The sequence below is a fragment of the Sminthopsis crassicaudata genome, chromosome 2, assembly GCF_048593235.1.
Source record: "Sminthopsis crassicaudata isolate SCR6 chromosome 2, ASM4859323v1, whole genome shotgun sequence".
Taxonomy (NCBI): Eukaryota; Metazoa; Chordata; class Mammalia; order Dasyuromorphia; family Dasyuridae; genus Sminthopsis; species Sminthopsis crassicaudata.
The window spans coordinates 91,007,017-91,028,317 of NC_133618.1; positions in this window are offsets into that span (position 1 = coordinate 91,007,017).

Here is a 21,301-nt window from a genome sequence, read left to right on the forward strand (position 1 = left end):
AATGTCCTGGTTCAAATATAAAAGACATGCCATTGAATGAGAGAAATTCACCATTCAGATAACATTCAACTTAAATTCTATAAATTTGAAGGTGAAACTAAACTTGAAAACAACATTTACTATATATGTGTAGAAACCTGGTTAGCACATAATTCAAAGATACCTACACTAGATATAATTTGTTATACTTTACCTTAGCTGTGATCTTTATCAGTGTGGGTTTTCTCTCCTTTAATAGACATGGTAAATCCATTCAAATTTTCTTCGCCCAATCTTGTCCATGTTTTCCTATTGGTCTTCCAAAGATCTATCCATTTTGATAGAGGTCTTTTTCTGTCTTTTTATATTTCATGAGTACTTATTGGTATAGCAATGGAGACATCTCCTTTTCCTAACATTCATTTTCTAGAGTCTAGCCATTACTTGGTTTCTTATATGTTTAGTAATCATTGGAAATCATAAAACTTAAACACTGAAAAAGCATCTGATCCAATTCATATACAAAAAAAAATCTGTATCACAGACCTCCATAGAGCTTGGAATGATGTATGCATGCTCCCCAGGGACCATTGTCCAAGTCACTGAGAAAAATACTAGCACACAGCTCACTCTAGATCCATGGGCATTTGACTAAAGAACTTCTTTTACCTTTGACTTCTAATGTCTGTTCTTTGATTCTACTATTCAACCGGTTCTAAATTTATCTAGTAACATAGTTTGGCCTACAGTACTCCCATGTTTTTCCATGTTTGTTCAATAGTATCTGATTCTTCATGATCCCCCATGTATTATAGCACACTAGACTACCTTTTGTTCTCCACCATCTCCTGAAATCTGTTCAAGTTTCCAGTGTCATATCTTTTGACATTTTAATACTGTGTATGCAATTTTCTATGTAAGAATACTGGAATAGTTTGCTATTTCCTTCATCTTTTTCTTGTTTTTTTGAAACATTTTGCTTCCCCTTCATTAAAAGGGAACCTACTATCTCCTGAGTTCATCCCATTTCAATACAGGTTAGTTCTAATAGTTAAGAATTTTTTCTAACATCAAACCTGAATGGCTTTCTGGTTCTGCCTTCTAAAATAAAATATATCGGGCCTAAATGTAAACTGATACAAAGTAAAGTGATAACCAAGAAAACATTGTACACAGTAATAGCAAGAGAATGACCTAGCTAATCTCAGTAATATGGTGATCTAACTCAAACTCAAAAGACTCATGATAAAAAATGGTATCTGCCTCCATAGAACTGATATCTGAATACTGACTGAAGATTGAGAAGGGAAGAAGAGAGAGATTTTGGAACTTAAAGCTTAAAAAAAAAAAAAAAAAAGAGTGAATGGTTAATTTTGTTTTTACATGTAATTGGGGAAAATAAAATATTATTCAGAAATAATAAGATTAAAAAATAAGTTTAATCCATCTTCCAGATGATAGTCATTCAGATACTTGAAAATGATAGTCATTCAGATACTTGAAAATAGCCAATATGTCATCTTTGACTCTTTTCTTTATCAGATTATATATTGATTTGTATATGATGGACTCTAGACCCTTCATCAGCTTAATGAATGTCCCTTCTAAAATATGATACCTAGAGCAAAATTTAATACCCCAGCTGTGGCCTGACTAGGACAGAGTACAATGGGACTATTGTCTTATTCTGGGAAAGTATGCCTCTCTTAATACAACTCAAAATTACATTAGGTTTTTTTGGATGTCATTTCTTACTCCTGACTCATAGCTTACAGTCTTCTAAAGTAGAGATATGAAACAGGAGCCCTATGAGCCTTTGTGGCCCACACTACTATCAAGTGCAACCTTACCAGATTTAAATATAATTAGGAAATATTTAACAAGATAAGTGTACGTTAGAATATAGATAATACTAATATGTGGTTTTCCAAGTCAATATGAATCTGGCTGGAATCCTTATGTTCAGTTTAATAGCCCCTGTTTCCATTTGAGTTTGAGACTACTGCAATAGAGCCCCTAGATGTTTTTCATATGAAATGCACTTCCATTATATTTTCCCCATATTGTATCTATAAAGTCATTTTCATGAATCCAAATGTAATACTACATTAATCCCGATTAAATTTCATCATATTAGACCAAGCCCAATTTCTTAGTCTTTCGAGATCTTTCTGTAGCTTGACTGTCATTCAGTATATTAGCTATCTCTCCTTAGTTTTGTGTCATCTTCAAATATGATAAAATTAATATTCAATTCATAGATCAAAAATGTTGACTAATATAAACTCTTGTTAACATTTATTTCTTCTAGCGGAAAGAGACATATATGTGCCAAAATGTTTGTGGCAGCTCTTTTTGTTGTAGCTAGAAACTGGAGGATGAATGGATGTCCATCAGTTGGAGAATGGTTGGGTAAATTGTGGTATATGAAGGTTATGGAATATTATTGCTCGGTAAGAAATGACCAGCAGGAGGAATATAGAGAGGCCTGGAGAGACTTAAATCAACTGATGCTGAGTGAAATGAGCAGAATCAGAAGATCACTGTACACTTCAACAACAATACTGTATGAGGATGTATTCTGATGGAAGTGGAAATCTTCAACATAAAGAAGATCCAACTCACTTCCAGTTGATCAATGATGAACAGAGGTAGCTGCACCCAGAGAAGAAACACTGGGAGGGGAATGAAAATTGTTAGCACTAATATCTGTCTGCCCAGGTTGCATGTACCTTCGGATTCTAATGTTTATTGTGCAACAAGAAAATGATATTCGCACACATGTATTGTACCTAGGCTATATTGTAACACATGTAAAATGTATGGTATTGCCTGTCGTCGGGGGGAGGGAATAGAGGGAGGGGGGGTAAATTGGAAAAATGAATACAAGGGATAATATTATAAAATATATATATATATATAATTAAAAAAAAAAAAAACATTTATTTCTTCTGAATTCTGGTCTAGCCAACATGGTCTCCTGCTGGAACTCTTGTCTTCCCAGAAATCAGCCAGAATCAGGATCACTAAACGTCTTTATTCTTGATCTTTTACGGTCAAGGTCAGAGGGTTAGGTCTAGCAATCTCACACACACTTCCTCCCTCAAATGCCAGGAGAGACTGACTCAGCGTCAGCATCTCAATTTCCTCTTCCTCCTCCTACTCCTCCCACACATGTCACTTCCCCCATTTGTCCCACCAATCAAGTCAGCACAGAACAGCTGGGGAGGGTCAACCTTCAAACAAGTTAATAGGGAACTGTCCAATTGGCAATTAGTCTCACGTACTTCATTATCCAAGTGCATTGCTCAGTTCTAGCCCTTTACAGTCTCCATCTTTTCCACAAGAACAGCATGATAATTCAGGTTTGCTAAAATTAGGATAAACTATGCTGCATTACCCTTATATATCAGGTTAATAACCCTCTCAAAAAAATTAAATTGGTCTGGCATGAGCTTTGTTTGAAGAAGCCACACTGGTTACTTGCCATAGACACTTCCTTTTTCTAAGTGGTCAGTGACCATCTGTAATAATACATTCTAGAATTTTGTCAGGAATCAAAGTCAGACTCACTGGGCTTGGAAGATTCTATTCTTTCTATCCCTTCCCCTTTAAAAAAACTTCCAGACATATTTCCTTTTCTAGTCCCTCTGATACCTCTCATTCAGAGTCTGTCACCTGTCATCATCTGTCACCAATAGTAGTTCAACCATCACATGGGCAATTTGTTTCTGTTCCAGAAGATATTTCAGGTGATGCGAATCCATAGAGGACAGCTACAAGTGTTCTCTTACTGTCCTCTTACTTATCTTGGACATCAACTCCCAATGAGTGATTTTTGTTCTTTTCTTTCCACTCTATAGGTCATTCTACCTGTTTGAGGAAAAATAATTAAACAGCCCCCCTTTTCCTATTATCTCCTGCAGGCCAAGCAGTGGCTTTATGGCTTTTTTGATACTTATTCCCTCAATGAAGTGAAAATAAAGAAAACTACTTTTGCTGCCCTCAGCTTCTCAGCCTCAGCTCATTCTGAGCTTTAAAGGTATTCAACATCATTCTTATAAGACCATACTATTTTTTAATTCATTCTCTGTTATCTTTCCTTGATTCCATTTCCTTTATTTATTCTCTTAAAAGTTAAGTTGTTTCGTCAATACTTTATGGATTCACATTAGTAATTCTGACATCTTCCATTTTTTTTCCTTGTCAGAACTGTTTCATTTTGTCTTCAGAATTTCTTGAGAGTTCTCCATCTCTTTTCAACAGTCTTCCCTTATAGAATTTTAGTCATGAAAGGAGGGGGAGCAGTGCCTAATTCATCCTTCCTTTGAATGCCTTGAAATTTTCACTCCTAAAATCTAGAATGCATGTCAGATTATACTCAGTTCACTGTGCTTTTCTTGTCACAAACACTAAGTAGTAGTACTCACCTAGGCAAGAGGTTTTCATCATGTCTTATCATAATGTCTTTTTCCCTCCCATTGGTGAGAATCAGATACAGAATAGAATTGCCACTTGTTGGTTATAACACTTTTATAAGAAAGGAATTATTGTTTAAGATAGATAAAAAGATTGCTCCTCTGCTTTTGGCAGAGAAGAGCTCCAGAAAGTACTTGGATAATTGAAATCCCCTATTGGTAATATATTATGCCTCTGCATCAGGCTTGTGATCTTTTAACCAAACTCTTCATATATTTCTTCGTCTTCTTTTTTTTTTTCAGTTTGTCTGTAGTATAATGACAAAATTGCTTCTATTTGTCCCTCTATTTATCTTTATTTATCCATCAAACTTGTGCTTTCTGGTTTCTAAATTTCTTCATATGAGTATATATTCAGTACTACCCTATTATCTTTTTAAAAATATATATAATGTACACACTGTACATTTAAGTTTTAATTTGTATCACACTTCCATTTTCTTTTAAACGAGTTCTATGTATTCAGTTTCACTAGTGATACCAAGATTTAGTGAGAGCTATGATGTCAAATTTCCATTTATTTATTTATTTATTTATTTATCTTTTTATTTATTTATTTATTTATTTATTTATTTATTTATTTATTTATTTATTTTGTCTTGAGTTCAGGACCTTTGACTCATCTTGGGCATTTGTTTGTAATGTCCTGGTTAGCTTTCTGGTGGTCTTGGGACCAGCCTTGGTTTCCGCAGAATAATCACCATAAGAATAGGAATAAAATTAAAAGTCTTTATCTCCTTCCCAGTCTGTCTCCTTCGCCTTGGGCCTTGCTAGATTTCTGGAGGTACTCTGGAATGGGCCTTGGTTTCAGTGGAGGAAATGCAGGAGGCAGGAGAACCACCAGAGGCTGTTCAAGTCTTCTTCCTCAAAGTGCAGGAGGCAGGAGAGCCCTACTAACCTGAGTAAAGATGGAATCTTTTTGGCTAACTTTGTCCTCAATTTAAATACTCTATTACAAATATATCATCATAAGTGTCAATCTTGTAGAATAGGTGTCAACTTGTAGGACATACTAAGTACATGTAAACTAGAGAACCGCTATCTTAATTCTAGAGTTAACACCTTGTTTTAGGACTAAATCAATCATACTGAATTAGTGAACTATTAATCACCACAATAAACTAGATAACCATTGTCTTATCAATTCCACTGAGTTAACACCTTTTTGTAGGATTAAATCAATATACTGAACTAGAGAATTCACATGCTAAACTAGATTACCATGTCTTATCAATTCCACTGAGTTAACTCCTAGTTGTAGGATTACATCAATCATACTGAGCCTTAAGTATATTGCTCCAGAGTTCCTGCCTTTTACATTTATTTATGGACATTTGAGCCCAAAAGTTTTACTGTTGAATAAACTGTAATGTACCTACATCCACCATATACTTTCTCCACAAAATGAAGGTTCCAGGAGAAACTTACCAATAGGGGAGGAGAATAGATTGATTTACTGAGGTGAGAAAGTCTCTTGTATTTTGCTCTTTAATGAGGTAGCATTACTTGTAACCTGCTATACTCTTCCATTTCATTTTGCAAATGAATCTGTGCTCTAAACTAGTATTGCCACTTGTTTAATCGTCACTGGACAAGGAAATTAAATGACATCTGAGGCAATTTCAGATTTCTTCTGGCCTCTTTGTTGTGGCAACTATTTCATATCACTTTTAACTTCAGGTGATAATCTCAGTTAATATTTTTCATTCCTCTGTTTCTTCAGAGTTAACCAACTGCTTACAATCTGTTCAACAGATTGGGGAAACTATTATAATTTCACTGAGGGTTGTTCTTCCATCTTTATCTTTTTTTCTCTTTGGTTTTTGTTTTTTTTTTTAATTTTCTGTAAGTAAATGGTTTAATTGCATGGAGACAGATGATTCAAAATTGCCAACATCAGGAACCAATTATTTTTTGTCCATTAAGATAAAATTATTTTCATATTTTATGATGATGATGTGATCTCTCCATAAAGAGTAATTTTCAACTCTCTTCTTGAAGACAATGATCATTTATATAGGAACATGGAACAATTCTAATGAGCAAGAAAGGAGAGAACTGTTTTGTAACCTATGATCTGAAACTTCAAATATAGAGTTAATAAAGACAAAGTTCAGTCTGGGAAAATTCTCACAGAAATTTTCTTCTGTGTGGTCTTTTGCTCCCATCCAGATTTTCTCCTATAAACTTTAGAATATTTGACTGATGTCAAATTCCTGCTAATAAGGAAAAGAACTTAGGATTACTGTAAAAATCAAGTAACCCATTCCAGGATAGTACTTTGTCTACAAAGCTACCTTGGTCCCTGGATTGCAAAGTTAATGGTAGGAATAACTTGCTTTCCTTTTTAATGACCCCAAGTTCCTTTCTTTTGTTGGAGAGAGCATATACAGGGCAAACTTTATGCCTAGATGCTTGAATTTATGTCAGGATAGAACATGACTGCAAGAAGAAAGAACTCAGGATTGCTCAACTCAGCCCCTATTTTGAAAAAAAGTGTCACTTAAACTGGCCTAATGATAGTTTAGGTTCTGTTTTGCAATGAAGGTGAAACATTTGTAGAAAACCTGATAGTTAACAAAAGGAGATTTATTTAGACATGAAAAATATTTAGCAAGAATACTTTGTAAATTCAGTAAAGAAATTTCCCTATATTTATATTGCCCCGATGATATACCAAGGAAACATATAGGAGGAGGAAAAGTATTTAAGTGATTTCAGTAACCTGAACCTCATTATATTGAGCAACTAAATTTCAAGAACAATTCCAATACCTTTTCAGAAAAAGAGCTGACTCAGGCCATATGGTGGGGACCCTGATAGATATTCCTCTTACCACAATCCCCTTCCCTGCACCAGCACAATTCACATAGCTAACAGTACCAGTGAAGCACAAGGTTCAGATTCATTGTCTTTTATTGATGCTGAATTCTGGTTCCTCCTTGGTCTAGGAACCTCCTCCATGTTACTTGTTTCAGTAAAGCTTTTGTTTTCCTGCTAGGTGCTATGATGTTTAATGGTTTTGTCAGAAACTTAAATTAAGACAGTGGAAGCTTATTTATTCTTCAGGTGACACAAATCTGGAACAGGGAACTAACATACTGAATGACAGGCAGAAGCCAAAAGGCTCTTAACAAATTAAGACATGTTGAATTCAATGAGAGAAGATTGAGTAGAGATAAATGTAAATTTTTGTGGTGGGTTTAAAAATCTACTCAACAAACATGAAATAAAAAGGCTTGACTAGTCATTCATTGATAACATTGAAGACTTTTATCAGAATACAAGTTCAATATGAGTCAAAAATGTGGTATGGCAGCCAAAAAACTAATGCAATCTTAGACCACATAAAGAGAAGCATCATTAAGAATAAGGAAGGTGATTGATCCACTATCCTCTATTTTAATCCTATCATATCTGGAATATTGTATTCCATTTCTATGATTGGAAATACAATACCAGTGTTTCTCCACAACATGAGTTAAGTCTCCAGACCTTATCTTTCCCTCTCATCCATTCCCTATCCTCCAAAGTACTTTGCCCAATGAGCAGATTAATTTCCATAATGAGTCCATGGAGGGACTGATCTACAAAAGCAGAAGCTTAATATTAGTGTATTCTTGCTGATAACTTTTCTGTACTTTAACTAATCAACCTCCTCTCATCCTTATGTGTATCTCATTTCATCCCAGTATCCAGTAGAACTAATAGTGGACTGGTAAAAGACCCAACCCTAACAAATTTTGACTCATTACCATTTAGAAAGAATATAAACAAACCCTGAGGTAATGAATAATAGCTATAATAATTAGCATTTAAGATTTACAGTTTACAAAGCACTTTGCAAATCTTATCTCAATTGATTCTCTGGGAAATAGGTGATATTGTTACCTCCATTTTACAAATGAGGAAACTGAGGCAGAGGTTAATTAAGTCACCAGAATCACATTAGTGATTGTCTGAGGTCAAATTTGAACTCGGTTTCTAATGGAACTACCATTGTCATATATATAAAGTTAAGAAACTCAAAGATTTAGAATAATGGTTTAAATGTATAATGGTCAAAGTAAATTCACTTTACCCAAGACCCTGATTAGGGTGTGATAAATTTTTTTGTTCTATCACAAGTTTTTCTTAAGCAAAGCTAAATTATAAAATATAAGATATTTACAAGAATTGGAGGTAAGACAGTTCAAAACAACTATTGTTCTTATTAAAATTATTATTAAAATTCAAAAATGTAAAAGTAATAGGTAGGTGACTAAAATGATTGACCAACGACAAAGGTGACCTAAAAGTAACTATTGCCCAAACAACCTCAGCAATTATTGAAGGCCCTAGAGAGAAGAGAAGGGGCAACAGAGAAGACAAAGTAGATTCTTTTATGAAACTTTATATGCTCAGAATTTGAACTTTACCTTTTGTTGCTTTTCAGTTGTATCCAACTTTGTGCTCCCATTTGGGGTTTTCTTAGCCAAGATACTATAGTGTTTTGCCATTTACTTTTCCAGTTCATTTTATAGATCAGACAACTGTGGGAAATTGGGTTAAGTGATGTACCTAGGGTAATACCACTAGTAAGTGAGGCCAAATTTGAAATGAGGAAGATAAGTCTTCTTGACTTCAGGTTCAGGGATCTAGCCATTAGCAACCTTGCAGCCCAAACTTTAGCTTGTGTTTTTGTATTCCTTGGATTTTGGAGTGGCAAAGATATAGTGAATAGAGCATTGCATGTATCACTAAGACTGAGTTTTAATCCAGGACTAGTCTCCTCTGCCCTCTCCCTCAGTGTCTTTCTCTTCTGGACACTTCAGTAGGTAACTAGAGGAAGAAACGTCTGTGAGTACTTTTCACAAATGAGTGTACACTATTTTTCCACGGAATCTTGACATAATAAAAAAGCTTGGAAATAAAAAAAAAGACGAGTTTTAAGTTTTATTTCAGAAACTTTTTAGGTATATCACTTTGGGTTTCAGTTTTCTCAGCTGTAAAAAGAAAGGGCAGGACAAAATTTCAAAGGTCCTTTCTAGTGTTACATGCAGTATCTTATATTCCTTGAGAGATATTATAGAGTTCCAGTGTGTATGAATAATGTTACAATGTTTGTCTTCTATTTTCATGTAGCTGCTTCTTCACATTTTAGTTAAGCACCAAGGCAAGATTCCTTACATTTTTATTCAACAGAAGAAAAAGTATTGCTACTCAATCTTTAAGAAAGTATAGATTTTGTTTTTTTCCCCTTTTTTGGTTTCTATTCTAGAAGAGTCTCTTTTATCTCATACATCTCTATCCAACACTTGTTCTTCTACTCTGTTATCACATAACTCTTACCTCTTCCCCCTTTCTTCTGCATTCTGAGCATTAGGATTGGAAGGGGAGCCTTTGAAAAGAGGAGATTTCATTTTATCTAGAAAATAAAGGAATTCAGAAAGCATGGTACATTCAAAGTGTTCTTTAAAATCCAATTGATTTTTTTATGTTTATATGATTATAAACTGTCAGTGAAATTCCCCTTGCACTGTTGCATTTATGAGGATTAGGGGTGGATCCCCAAGTTCCATCATTTGTTAAATTGTATTATCTATGTTGGATCTCCTAGTTGTTTTCCAGATTTACTGGAGCCAGCTTATATTGATTAAGGACAGTCAAATGTCAAATTTTCAGTGTGAGCATTTACACCTCAAAAAATCAGCAAACACTACAAATCAGGGCATGATTTATTGTTTTGTTGATTTTTTAAACTTAAGAACACTATGGAAAAAACATTAATAATAAAGATTAAACTGAAAAGTGAGCCCTGCATACATTTTCCTCCCAGTCAGTTGTTAATCATTTATCACTACACCCCTGCAAAATATATTGTTTTGAATTGAATATGAAATTACTACTAGATACATTTTTGTTCTATATTCAGTATGATATTGGATAACTACAAGGGAAATGAATTTTAGAACATTACTCCAAAGTAAGAAATGAGATGGGGAATGTAAGAGAACATTTGGGAAGTCATTTCCAAACTATTGTAGTAGCATTCTTTTCCCATTTTAGATCAGCCTCTGACTCTGTGGAAACATATATTTAATAAAATAAAAAATTAGAAAACAATCATTTCCAGAATCTGAATATCTTCTTCATCCTCATCTTTTACTACTCACCAAGAAATACAATTGAAAAAAGTTAATTAAGCATTTCCAAACAAATAGCAATAGACCCTTTATACTAATAGCCCTAGTTTAAAAACCCTTAGTTAAAAATCATACAAATGATACTCATCAAAGATGGATAGTTTCTAAAACTTGGGATTGTCTTTTAAGAGAATATTGTATGGGGTACACACAGACATGAAACTTGAAATTCTAGAAATAAAAGGAGAGATTAATAAATTTGACAGTAAAAAAACTATTGAATTAATAAAACTAAGAGTTGGTTCTATGAAAAAAACAACAAAATAAGACAACCCTTTAGTAAATCTGATTTTAAAAAGAAAAGAGGAAAAGCAAATTGTTAGTCTTAAAAATGAAAAGGGAGAACTCCCCACTAATGAAGAGGAAATTAGAAAAATAATTAGGAGTTACTTTGCCCAACTTTATGCCAATAAATTCGATAACTTAAATGGGAATCATACCTTCAAAAATATAGCTTGCCCAGATTAACAGAGGAAGAAGGAAATAGTCTAAATAGTCCCATTTCAGAAAAAGAAATAGAACAAGCTTTTAACCAACTCCCTAAGAAAAAATCCCCAGGACCAGATGGTTTTACATGTGAATTCTACCAAACATTTAAAGAACAGTTAACTCCAATGCTATATAAAGTATTTGAAAAATAAGGATTGAAGGAGTCCTGCCAAATTCCTTTTATGACACAGATATGGCACTGATACCTAAACCAGGTAGGTTGAAAACAGAGAAAATGATAGATCGATCTCCCTAATGAATATTGATGGTAAAATCTTAAATAAAATATTAGCAAAAAGACTTCAGAAAATCATCCCCAGGATAATACACTATGACCAAGTGGGATTTATAATGGAATGCAGGGCTGATTCAATATTAGGAAAACTATTAGCATAATCGACTATATCAGTAACCAAATTAACAAAAACCATATGATCATCTCAATAGATGCAGAAAAAGCATTTGATAAAATACAACATCCATTCCTACTAAAAACACTTGAGAGTATAGGAATAAATGAACTATTCCTTAAAATAATCAGGAGCCTATATTTAAAACCGTCAGTAAACATCATATGTAATGGCAATAAACTGGAACCTTTCCCAGTAAGCTCAGGAGTGAAACAAGGTTGCCCACTATCACCATTACTATTCAATATAGTACTAGAAACTCTAGCCTCTGCAATAAGAGCTGAGAAAGAGATTCAAGGAATTGGAGTAGGAAATGAGGAAACCAAACTATCACTCTTTGCAGATGATATGATGGTATACTTAGAGAACCCCAAAGATTCTGCTAAAAAGCTATTAGAAATAATTCAGAATTTTAGTAAAGTTGCTAGATACAAAATAAATCCACATAAATCCTCAGCATTTTTATACATTACCAACAAAATCCAACAATGAGATACAAAGAGAAATTCCATTCAAAATAACTGTCGATAGTATAAAATATTTGGGAATATATCTACCAAAGGAAAGTCAGGAATTATATGAGCAAAATTACGAAACACTTTCCACAAAAATAAAGTCATATTTAAATAATTGGAAAAATATTACGTGCTCTTGGATAGGCCGAGCAAATATAATAAAGATGACAATACTTCCCAAACTAATCTATTTATTTAGTGTTATACCAATCAGATTCCCAAGAAACTATTTTAATGATCTAGAAAAAATAACAAAATTCATATGGAAGAACAAAAGGTCAAGAATTTAAAAGGAATTAATGAAAAAAAAATCAATGAAGGTGGCCTAGCTGTACCTGATCTAAAACTATATTATAAAGCAGCAGTCACCAAAACCATTTGGTATTGGCTAAAAAATAGACTAGTTGATCAGTAGAATAGGTTAGTTCACAGGACAAGATAGTGAATAAAAATAGCAATCTAGTATTTGACAAACCCAAAGATCCCAACTTTTGGGATAAGAATTCATTATTTGACAAAAACTGCTGGGAAAACTGGAAATTAGTATGGCAGAAACTAGGCATGGGCCCACACTTAACACCACATACTAAGATAAGATCAAAATGAGTCCATGATTTAGGCATAAAGAATGAGATCATAAATAAATTAGAGGAACATAGGATAGTTTACCTCTCAGACTTGTGGAAGAGGAAGGAATTTGTGACCAAAGGAGAACTAGAGATCATTATTGATCACAAAATAGAAAATGTTGATTACATCAAATTAAAAAGCTTTTGTGTAAACAAAACATGCAAACAAGATTAGAAGGGAAGTAACAAATTGGGAAAACATTTTTACAGTTAAAGGTTCTGATAAAGGTCTCATCTCCAAAATGTACAGAGAATTGACTCTAATTTAAAGAAATCAAGCCATTCTCCAATTGATAAATGATCAAAGGATATGAGCAGAAAGTTTTCAGATGATGAAATTTGTAAAGGGCTAGAACTGAGCAATGCACTTGGATAATGAAGTACGTGAGACTAATTGCCAATTGGACAGTTCCCTATTAACTTGTTTGAAGGTTGACCCTCCCCAGCTGTTCTGTGATGACTTGATTGGTGGGACAAATGGGGGAAGTGACATGTGTGGGAGGAGTAGGAGGAGGAAGAGGAAATTGAGACGCTGACGCTGAGTCAGTCTCTCCTGGCATTTGAGGGAGGAAGTGTGTGTGAGATTGCTAGACCTAACCCTCTGACCTTGACCGTAAAAGATCAAGAATAAAGACGTTTAGTGATCCTGATTCTGGCTGATTTCTGGGAAGACTGAGTTCCAGCAGAAATTGAAACTATATCCACTCATATGAAAGTGTTCCAAATCACTATTGATCAGAGAAATGCAAATTAAGACAACTCTGAGATACCACTATACACCTGTCAGATTGGCTAAGATGATAGGAACAAATAATGATGAATGTTGGAGGGGATGTGGGAAAACTGGGACACTGATGCATTGTTGGTGGAGTTGTGAAAGAATCCAACCATTCTGGAGAGCAATCTGGAATTATGCCCAAAAAGTTATCAAAATGTGCATACCCTTTGATATCCAGCATTGTTACTACTGGGATTATATCCCAAAGAGATAATTAAAAAGGGTAAGGGATCCACATGTGCAAAAATGTTTGTGGCAGCCCTTTTTGTAGTGGCTAGTAACTGGAAAATGAATGGATGCCCATCAATTGGAGAATGGTTGGGCAAATTATGGTATATGAATGTTCTGTAAGAAATGACCAGCAGGATGACTACAGAGAGGCTTGGAGAGACATCAACTGATGGTGAGTGAAATGAGCAGAACTAGGAGATCATTATACACTTCAACAACAATACTTTATGAGGATGTATTCTGATGGAAGTGGATATCTTCAACATAGAGAAGATCTAATCCAGTTCCAATTGATTAATGATGGACAGAATCAGCTACACCCAGAGAAGCAATACTGGGAAATGAAAGTAAACTGTTTGCATTTTTTGTTTTTTTTCCCAGGTTATTTTTACCTTCAGAATCCAATTCTTCCTTTGCAATAACAACAAAAATTTGGTTCTACACACATATATTATACCTAGGATACACTATAACATTTTATATGTATGGGAATGCCTGCCATTTAGGGGAGAGGGTGGAGGGAAGGAGGGGAAAATTTGGAACAGAAGGGAATGCAAGGGATAATGTTGTAAAAAAAATTACCTATGCATATGTACTGTCAAAAATGTTATAATTATAAAATTATTTTTTAAAAAAGAGAATATTGTATAGGGTAGAGATCTTATCTAATCCTGAAGGGAGAAAACTGTCAACTCTGTTTCTATAGACTACATTTAATAAGTCAAACCACTCCCATTGATCAGGAATCTCTCATGAAGTTCTACTTTAAATCATTATTGTTTTTCACTTTCAAAAATGTAATTTTAAAATGTTTACTCTGTCAATGCCTGGTACCATGTTAATGTGGTTTTAATTTTTATTTACTCTTATAGTTCAGACACTATAAGAAAAAAGGTTGGTAATGAAAAGGATATTGTAAAATCAGGGTTAAATAATTTAACAATAATCTCTATTTTAAGTATTACTTAAAAGTCAATAATCAATTTTCTCTCAGTTGATCCTGTGGTTCTTTGAATCTATTGTGAGCATGCAGATTTTTCCCAGTGTAAATCTAATCCCAAAGTCATTAATATGGGATTCTCTCTTCATTTGGTGGAGATGAATGCCCTACTGGTATCAAAGATAGGGCAGAATTAGTGAGACAACATGAGAGGAGAGCGCTTCAGTTCTTTTCAAGCTTCAAGTCTCTTCCAGATCTTTTCAAGTGTTCCATGACTTTTTTTTTTTTTTTTGAGTTACTGAATCTCTCTGGACTTTAGATGCTTTTGACTTCTAACTTCAAGAAAGATGGATAATGCCCATTCTACTTCAGTTTGGGGGGGAGGGGAAAGACTGAAATTAAAGTGTCCCTTAGAGAAGGATGGGGGAAGAAGAATCTAGAATTTTTTTTTTTAAATTTCATTTATTTATTTATTTACAACATTATCCCTTGTATTCACTTCTTTTCCAAAATTTCCCCTCTCTCCGTCTATTCCCTCCCCTGGATGACAGGCAATCCCATACACATTAAATGTATATCCTAGATACAATATATGTGTGTAAAACCAAATTTCTTGTTGCACACTAAGAATTGGATTCCGAAGGTAAAAGTAACCTGGTTAGAATGACAATAGTGCAAACAGTTTACACTCAATTCCCAGTGTTCCTTCTCTGGGTGTAGCTATTTCTGTCCATCATTGATCAACTGGAACTGAATTAGATCTTCTCTATGTTGGAGATATCCACTTCAAGCTAGAAATTTTTAGTCAGCCTTATTTTTTTTTTTTTTTAACATACAGTGACACTTCCATGCTACATAAGAGAATAGCCATTATAGTGCTAATAAGATAAAATTCATAAATGCAAAAATTTTCAATCTTGATAAGTAGGAAATAAGCTAGACCAGGGATATCAAATTCAAATAGAAACTCAATTGGAGATCACTAATCTGTGTTTAAGGATTCTTGTAGGCTACATATTGATTTAATTTTTAAAATGTATTGTTATTTATATTTAATTGTATTTTTATTTCATTTGTTAAATATTATATTTTAATCTACTCCAGGTTGCACTGGCTACAAGACACCAAGGCTGCCTTTGCTAAATACTTCTGGATAAAACTTTTTCTGATGCACATCTGGGGGAGAACCTAGAGCAATTTGCTATGGGGCTACTTTAATTGTATTAACCAACTTTTAATTGTATTACTTTTAATTGTATTAGCCAACAAGTAGAACTTAAAAATCATAGCTATATTAGCTACCTTCAAACTTCACATTCATTGTTATGCTACCAGAAACTGTTAAAATACATGGGAGCCACCTGACAATGGCTTCTGGAGAGCCAACTCAGACAGACCTCTTAGTCAGAGAGGTCAGAGAATAGCAACTGCCTCTCAGTTTCCTTGTATCATCCTCTCACAAGAGGAGATCCAATCTGGGTTGAATCTCCAGCAGCCACTGTCAGGTGGCTCCCATGTATTCCAACAGCTCCTGGTAGCACAATAATTCACAGTAAACACCTAGCCATGTAGCCTTCCCAAAGGATCCATGGGCCTTAATGTATAAGGCTAGGAAAGTGAATTAATTCCCCAAAGTAACAATAGAGGGCTATTGCCCTCTACTTGGATCCCCAATCTGTTCCTTTCCCAATAATAATAATAGCTAGCATACATAGCACTTAAAAGATTTATAATGGTTTTTATAAAGATAAGCTGATTTTAACCTCACAATCACAATCATGGGAAATAGGTGTTACTGTTACTTCATTTTACAGATAAGGAAACTGAGGCAGACAAGTGAGTTACCCAGGGTCATACAGCTAGTAAATGTCTGAGGCTAGATTTGAAGTCTTCCTAATTCCAGTTCAAGAACTCTTATCTACTTTATCACCTATCCACCAAAGAATTCACTGACTTGATATGAAGTAATTTGCTGACAACAAATCAAAAGTGAAATGTACTTTCATTTACAACTCAAGTCTCTTGAATAAGTTGCTAATGTCACTCCTGGAGGAATCTAAATTTCCAGTGGGCTCTCCCTGCCTTACTTTTTCATGTCCATATTTATGTTTCCAGGTTTGTAATGTTGAGTTTAGCAAAAGAGATAGATGAATGCTACTAACCAATCTCAATCGGAGTCACAAGAGACAGAAAACCACTGTTGCACATCAGCTCACATCCCTATAGGAACATTGGCAGTCATCAATTTCTGTTTGTGCCTGATATTCGAAGAAAATCTGCTCTGTAATACCTTAGCCATCTGTGGGAAATCTCTTGGACTTCCAACAAAAGTAATTTCTTTCTCTGCATAGCCTCTCAAAATACTGGATTTTCACTCTTGGAATGAAAGAGACAGACATTGAGAGAGACAAATAGCCAAAAAAGATTTTCTCATCCTTAAATCCCATCAGACAGCACAACTGGTGAGATGTCTGGAAATTGTCATTTATAGCAAGTTCCATAGCACTATTCTATTTCACACTTTTATCTCTGGTGCCTAAAGATCTAGAAAATTTAGGAGTAAAATTGGGTGGAGGCTAATGTAGAATGTTTCAGATAGTGACTATATGTCACAATATTTATCAATTATATTTGTAGAGAAATAATAGTAAAAGTTTTTTACACATTTTTCTTTTTTATTAAAGATTTTTATTTTAAAAAATATATATAGATAATTTTCAACATTCACTCTTGAAAAACCTTGTGTATCAAATTTTTTCCCTCTTCCCCCACCCCCTCCCCTAGATGGCAAGCAATCCAATATGTTAAACACGTGCAATTCTTTTATACATATTTCCATAATTATCATGCTGCACAAGAAAAACAAATCAAAAAAAGAAAAAATGAGTAAGAAAACAAAATGCAAGCAAACAACAATAAAAAAGTGAAAATATTATACTATGATCTTCGCTCAGTCCCCCAGTCTTCTCTCTGGGTATGGATGGCTCTCTTCATCACAAAATCATTGGAACTGGCCTGAATCACCTCATTGTTGAGAAGAGCCACGTCCATCAGAATTGATCATCATATAATCTTCTTGTTGCTGTATACAATGTTCTCTTGGTTCTACTCACTTCACTTAGCACCAGTTCTTGTTTTAAGTCTCTCCAGGTTTTTCTGAAATCATCCTGCTAGTCGTTTCTTACAGAACAATAATATTCCATAGCATATACCATAATTTATTCAGCCACTCAGTTTCCAGTTCCTTACCACTATAAAAAAAGAGCTACCACAAACATTTTTGCACATGTGGATCCCTTACCCTTCTTTAATATCCATAATGTATTCTAGTTCTTTGGCCATAGATTCTTTCCTTCTCCACAGATCTGAGAGATAGATTATCCTTTGTTATTCTAATTTGGTCAGTATCACTCTTTATGTCTAAATCATGAACCCTTTTCCACCTTATCTTGGTATAGGATGTTAGATGTGGATCAATAATTAGTTTCTGCCACACTAGTTTCCAGTTTTCTCAATAATTTGTCAGTCTACACATACTTTAAAGAAATATTTAATAAGTATCATTGTGCTTATATAAAGTACTTATATAGCACTTTGTTTTTAAATTTCTATGAATCTTTTGTTTTTAATAGCACTTTTGTGAATATATCCTTTTCCTTCCTCTGAATATATATGTAATATATAAATATATAATTTAATATATGATATTTATTATTTATATTATATATACATATTTATATATTATACATAATTAAGTATAAAATATATAAAGATAATATAAATGAAATATATATTAAATGCATAATAACAGAGAATACTTTTAAAAACTAATTTAGCAGAATTAACATATCATCTAAGTCTGACATTACATATAGTGTTCTATACTTATAAGCCCCCATTCTTTTTAAGAAGAAAGGAGAGTGTGTTCTTATGTTGCTTTTTTTGTGGTCAAGCTTGATCATTATAATTTTATAATATTGAGTTTAATTTTTCTTGTTTCCATTGACATTATTATAGTTTTTGTAGATATCATTTAAATGATTCTGATTACTTCAGTTTATATCAGTTCCTTATATCATTCTCTCCTTTGTATTCCTTATATTTGTCATCTCATACTGTACAGTAATATCTAGTTGCATCATATACCACGATATCCTTAGTTATTTTTCCCATTTGATTGACATTTGCTTTGTTTCAAGTTCTTTGCTACCACAAAAATGGCTGCTCTAAATATTTTGGTATAGGGGCAGCTAGGTGGTGCAGAGAGTAGAGCGCCAACCTGAAGTCAGGAGGACCTGCGTTCAAATCTGGTCTCAGACACTTAACACTTGTTGTCAGTGTGACCCTGGGCAAGTCACTTAATCCCAATTGCCTCAGAAAAAAAATTTATATACATACACACACACACACACACACACACACACACACACACACACATATGATTTTTATGTTCTAAATTACTTTCCAAAATGACTGTGCCAATTCACAGATCTACCAACAAAATTATTTGTGTTACAGCAATGACTAGTCTCCATTGTATATTTGAATAAACCTTCAAGAGATTAAGCTACTTGCCTGGGTTTAGATAGTAGACATTAGAATTGGCATTCAAGTCTTCTGATTGTAATTTTCTATTTGCAACATATGTACATTAAACTATAATTCCCATCTTCAAGTTACTTTTTGCTACCTAACATAGAATTTAAGCTGAGAATGAACAAAGAATGACTGTTTCCAATTTACTTTGACAAGTTCAGGCTTACAGGGTGTTTCCCTTTTCCCCCCCTCCTATCTCTGACCTAGAGTAAATCTAATCCTGGCTCATTGGCCTAATTTTGATGTCCTGCATTCCTGACTTGCTTCCTATTCCTGCCATCTGCTTCTCTTTAGGTCTTGATCTCCATATTTCTTGTCCTAGGCTGGTAGGTAACCTGACCCAGACTCCTAATTGCTCCCTTTGCTTAATCATTAAGTTGGGGGTCTTGACTCTTGACTATACCTCTGATTAATTGCATCTTTGTGACTGAGCACAAAAGGCTTTTTTCCTGATATTCAGGAACAAAAATTATTGTAAAATATGTCCAATTTTATAATGTAAGCCAATTGTAATCTGGAATTAGTAAAATCAGGAGTTCAATTTAAGTGAATAGGAAGATTAATAGATAAAAGAAGGTTGATAAAATATATGGGACTCTTGATGTTATAATAAAGATTATGTAACATTAACCTACCACCTTCTCATCTTCACAATTTATTATTAGTAGTATTTTTAATGAGAATTCTCCATGGACTTGGGTCTTGATTGTTGGTTAGATTGAGTGTGCCCTTTTAGATTTTACAAAATTAAAGGTCATAAGAAGCAGAGACAATGAAATGTAAGCATTTCACACCTTGTAGTTGAGAGGTAAGGCTTTTAACTTAATTATAAGTGAAAGTCAGCAGAGGCAATGAATTTGCCCTCAGGTTATAGACTTCATCAACTGTTTTCTTGAAAAGATTTAAGAAATGTAGTGTGAATTGTGCTGTAAGTCAGGAGTTTCTTCACCAAGGTATCGCAGCTATGAACTACAAAAAGTCAGTGAATAAGGGAATCTATATCTGTTAACACTATATTTGGGAGGTGACAAACCTCAAAGCTTAGGAAACAAAACCAAAGAGGCCCTGAGGGGAGCCAGGCTAGTTTAGCTGTGGAGAAGCTTACCTAGCATTCTTATTCCACACTATGATGAACTTCTATGAAGATTCTCTACAGAAAGAAAGCTTATCAAGAAGTTCCATGGTTGTGAGTTGCTTTTGCTATATGTATTTACACACTGCCTAGATTAGAAGGAAGTGAGCTTATAACAATTCAGTTCCCACATAGCATTGGTCCCACTAATTTCACATTCAAAGGCAGTATCACTGCTAGATGAGTTTTTCTCCCAGACTGAGATCCTAAATGTCTCTCCCAAAGATGTTTCCTTGTTCACTGCTCCTCAGGGGATCAATTTTGCACTGGTTATAAAATCTACCTGGATTTCAACTCAGATTCCCATGACTTGCTCTGCCAGCTATTGAAATATCTAAGGTTGAAGTCTCCACTCCTTGCACCTAATTTTTTAAAAGATGAACAAAAAAGCCTCATAAATCCTATCTATTCCTTGGGAGTCAGCCTCTGAGGAGGAATTTCTTGTGGCTCTTTCCCTTAAAGCATGATCTTGCACCAGATACCATCACATCGCTAGAATGCAACTGAAGACAGAACGCTGACTGTAACATGCCTTCCTGGCAGTTACTATTACCAGTCTGTCCTAGGCCCAAAAGAGTACCTTTGACCACTGACCATTGCAATGTCAACTCTACCTGGCTCGCCTCCTCTGAGGCCTTCAAAGGTCTCTGGCCACGATTTCTTGAATCTATAGTTTAATAACCCGTAGCGCACTCAAGAACAGCCATGTGTAATCTTAAAAGCCTTTATTATACCTACTCACATAATTCCCTGACTTAATGCCCTGAATTGTTAACTCCCTAGTGAACACCTGGTCTGAAGACCCACATGTTCACTACCAAACTCCTTACCTCTCTGGGCTATCCATCAGCTTGGCTCAGCTACCCCAGGCTAGGGAGCCAGGTTAAAGAGTGCAACTTGCTGCAAGCAGTTGGCTTATAAAGGGCCTGTGAGGTCACA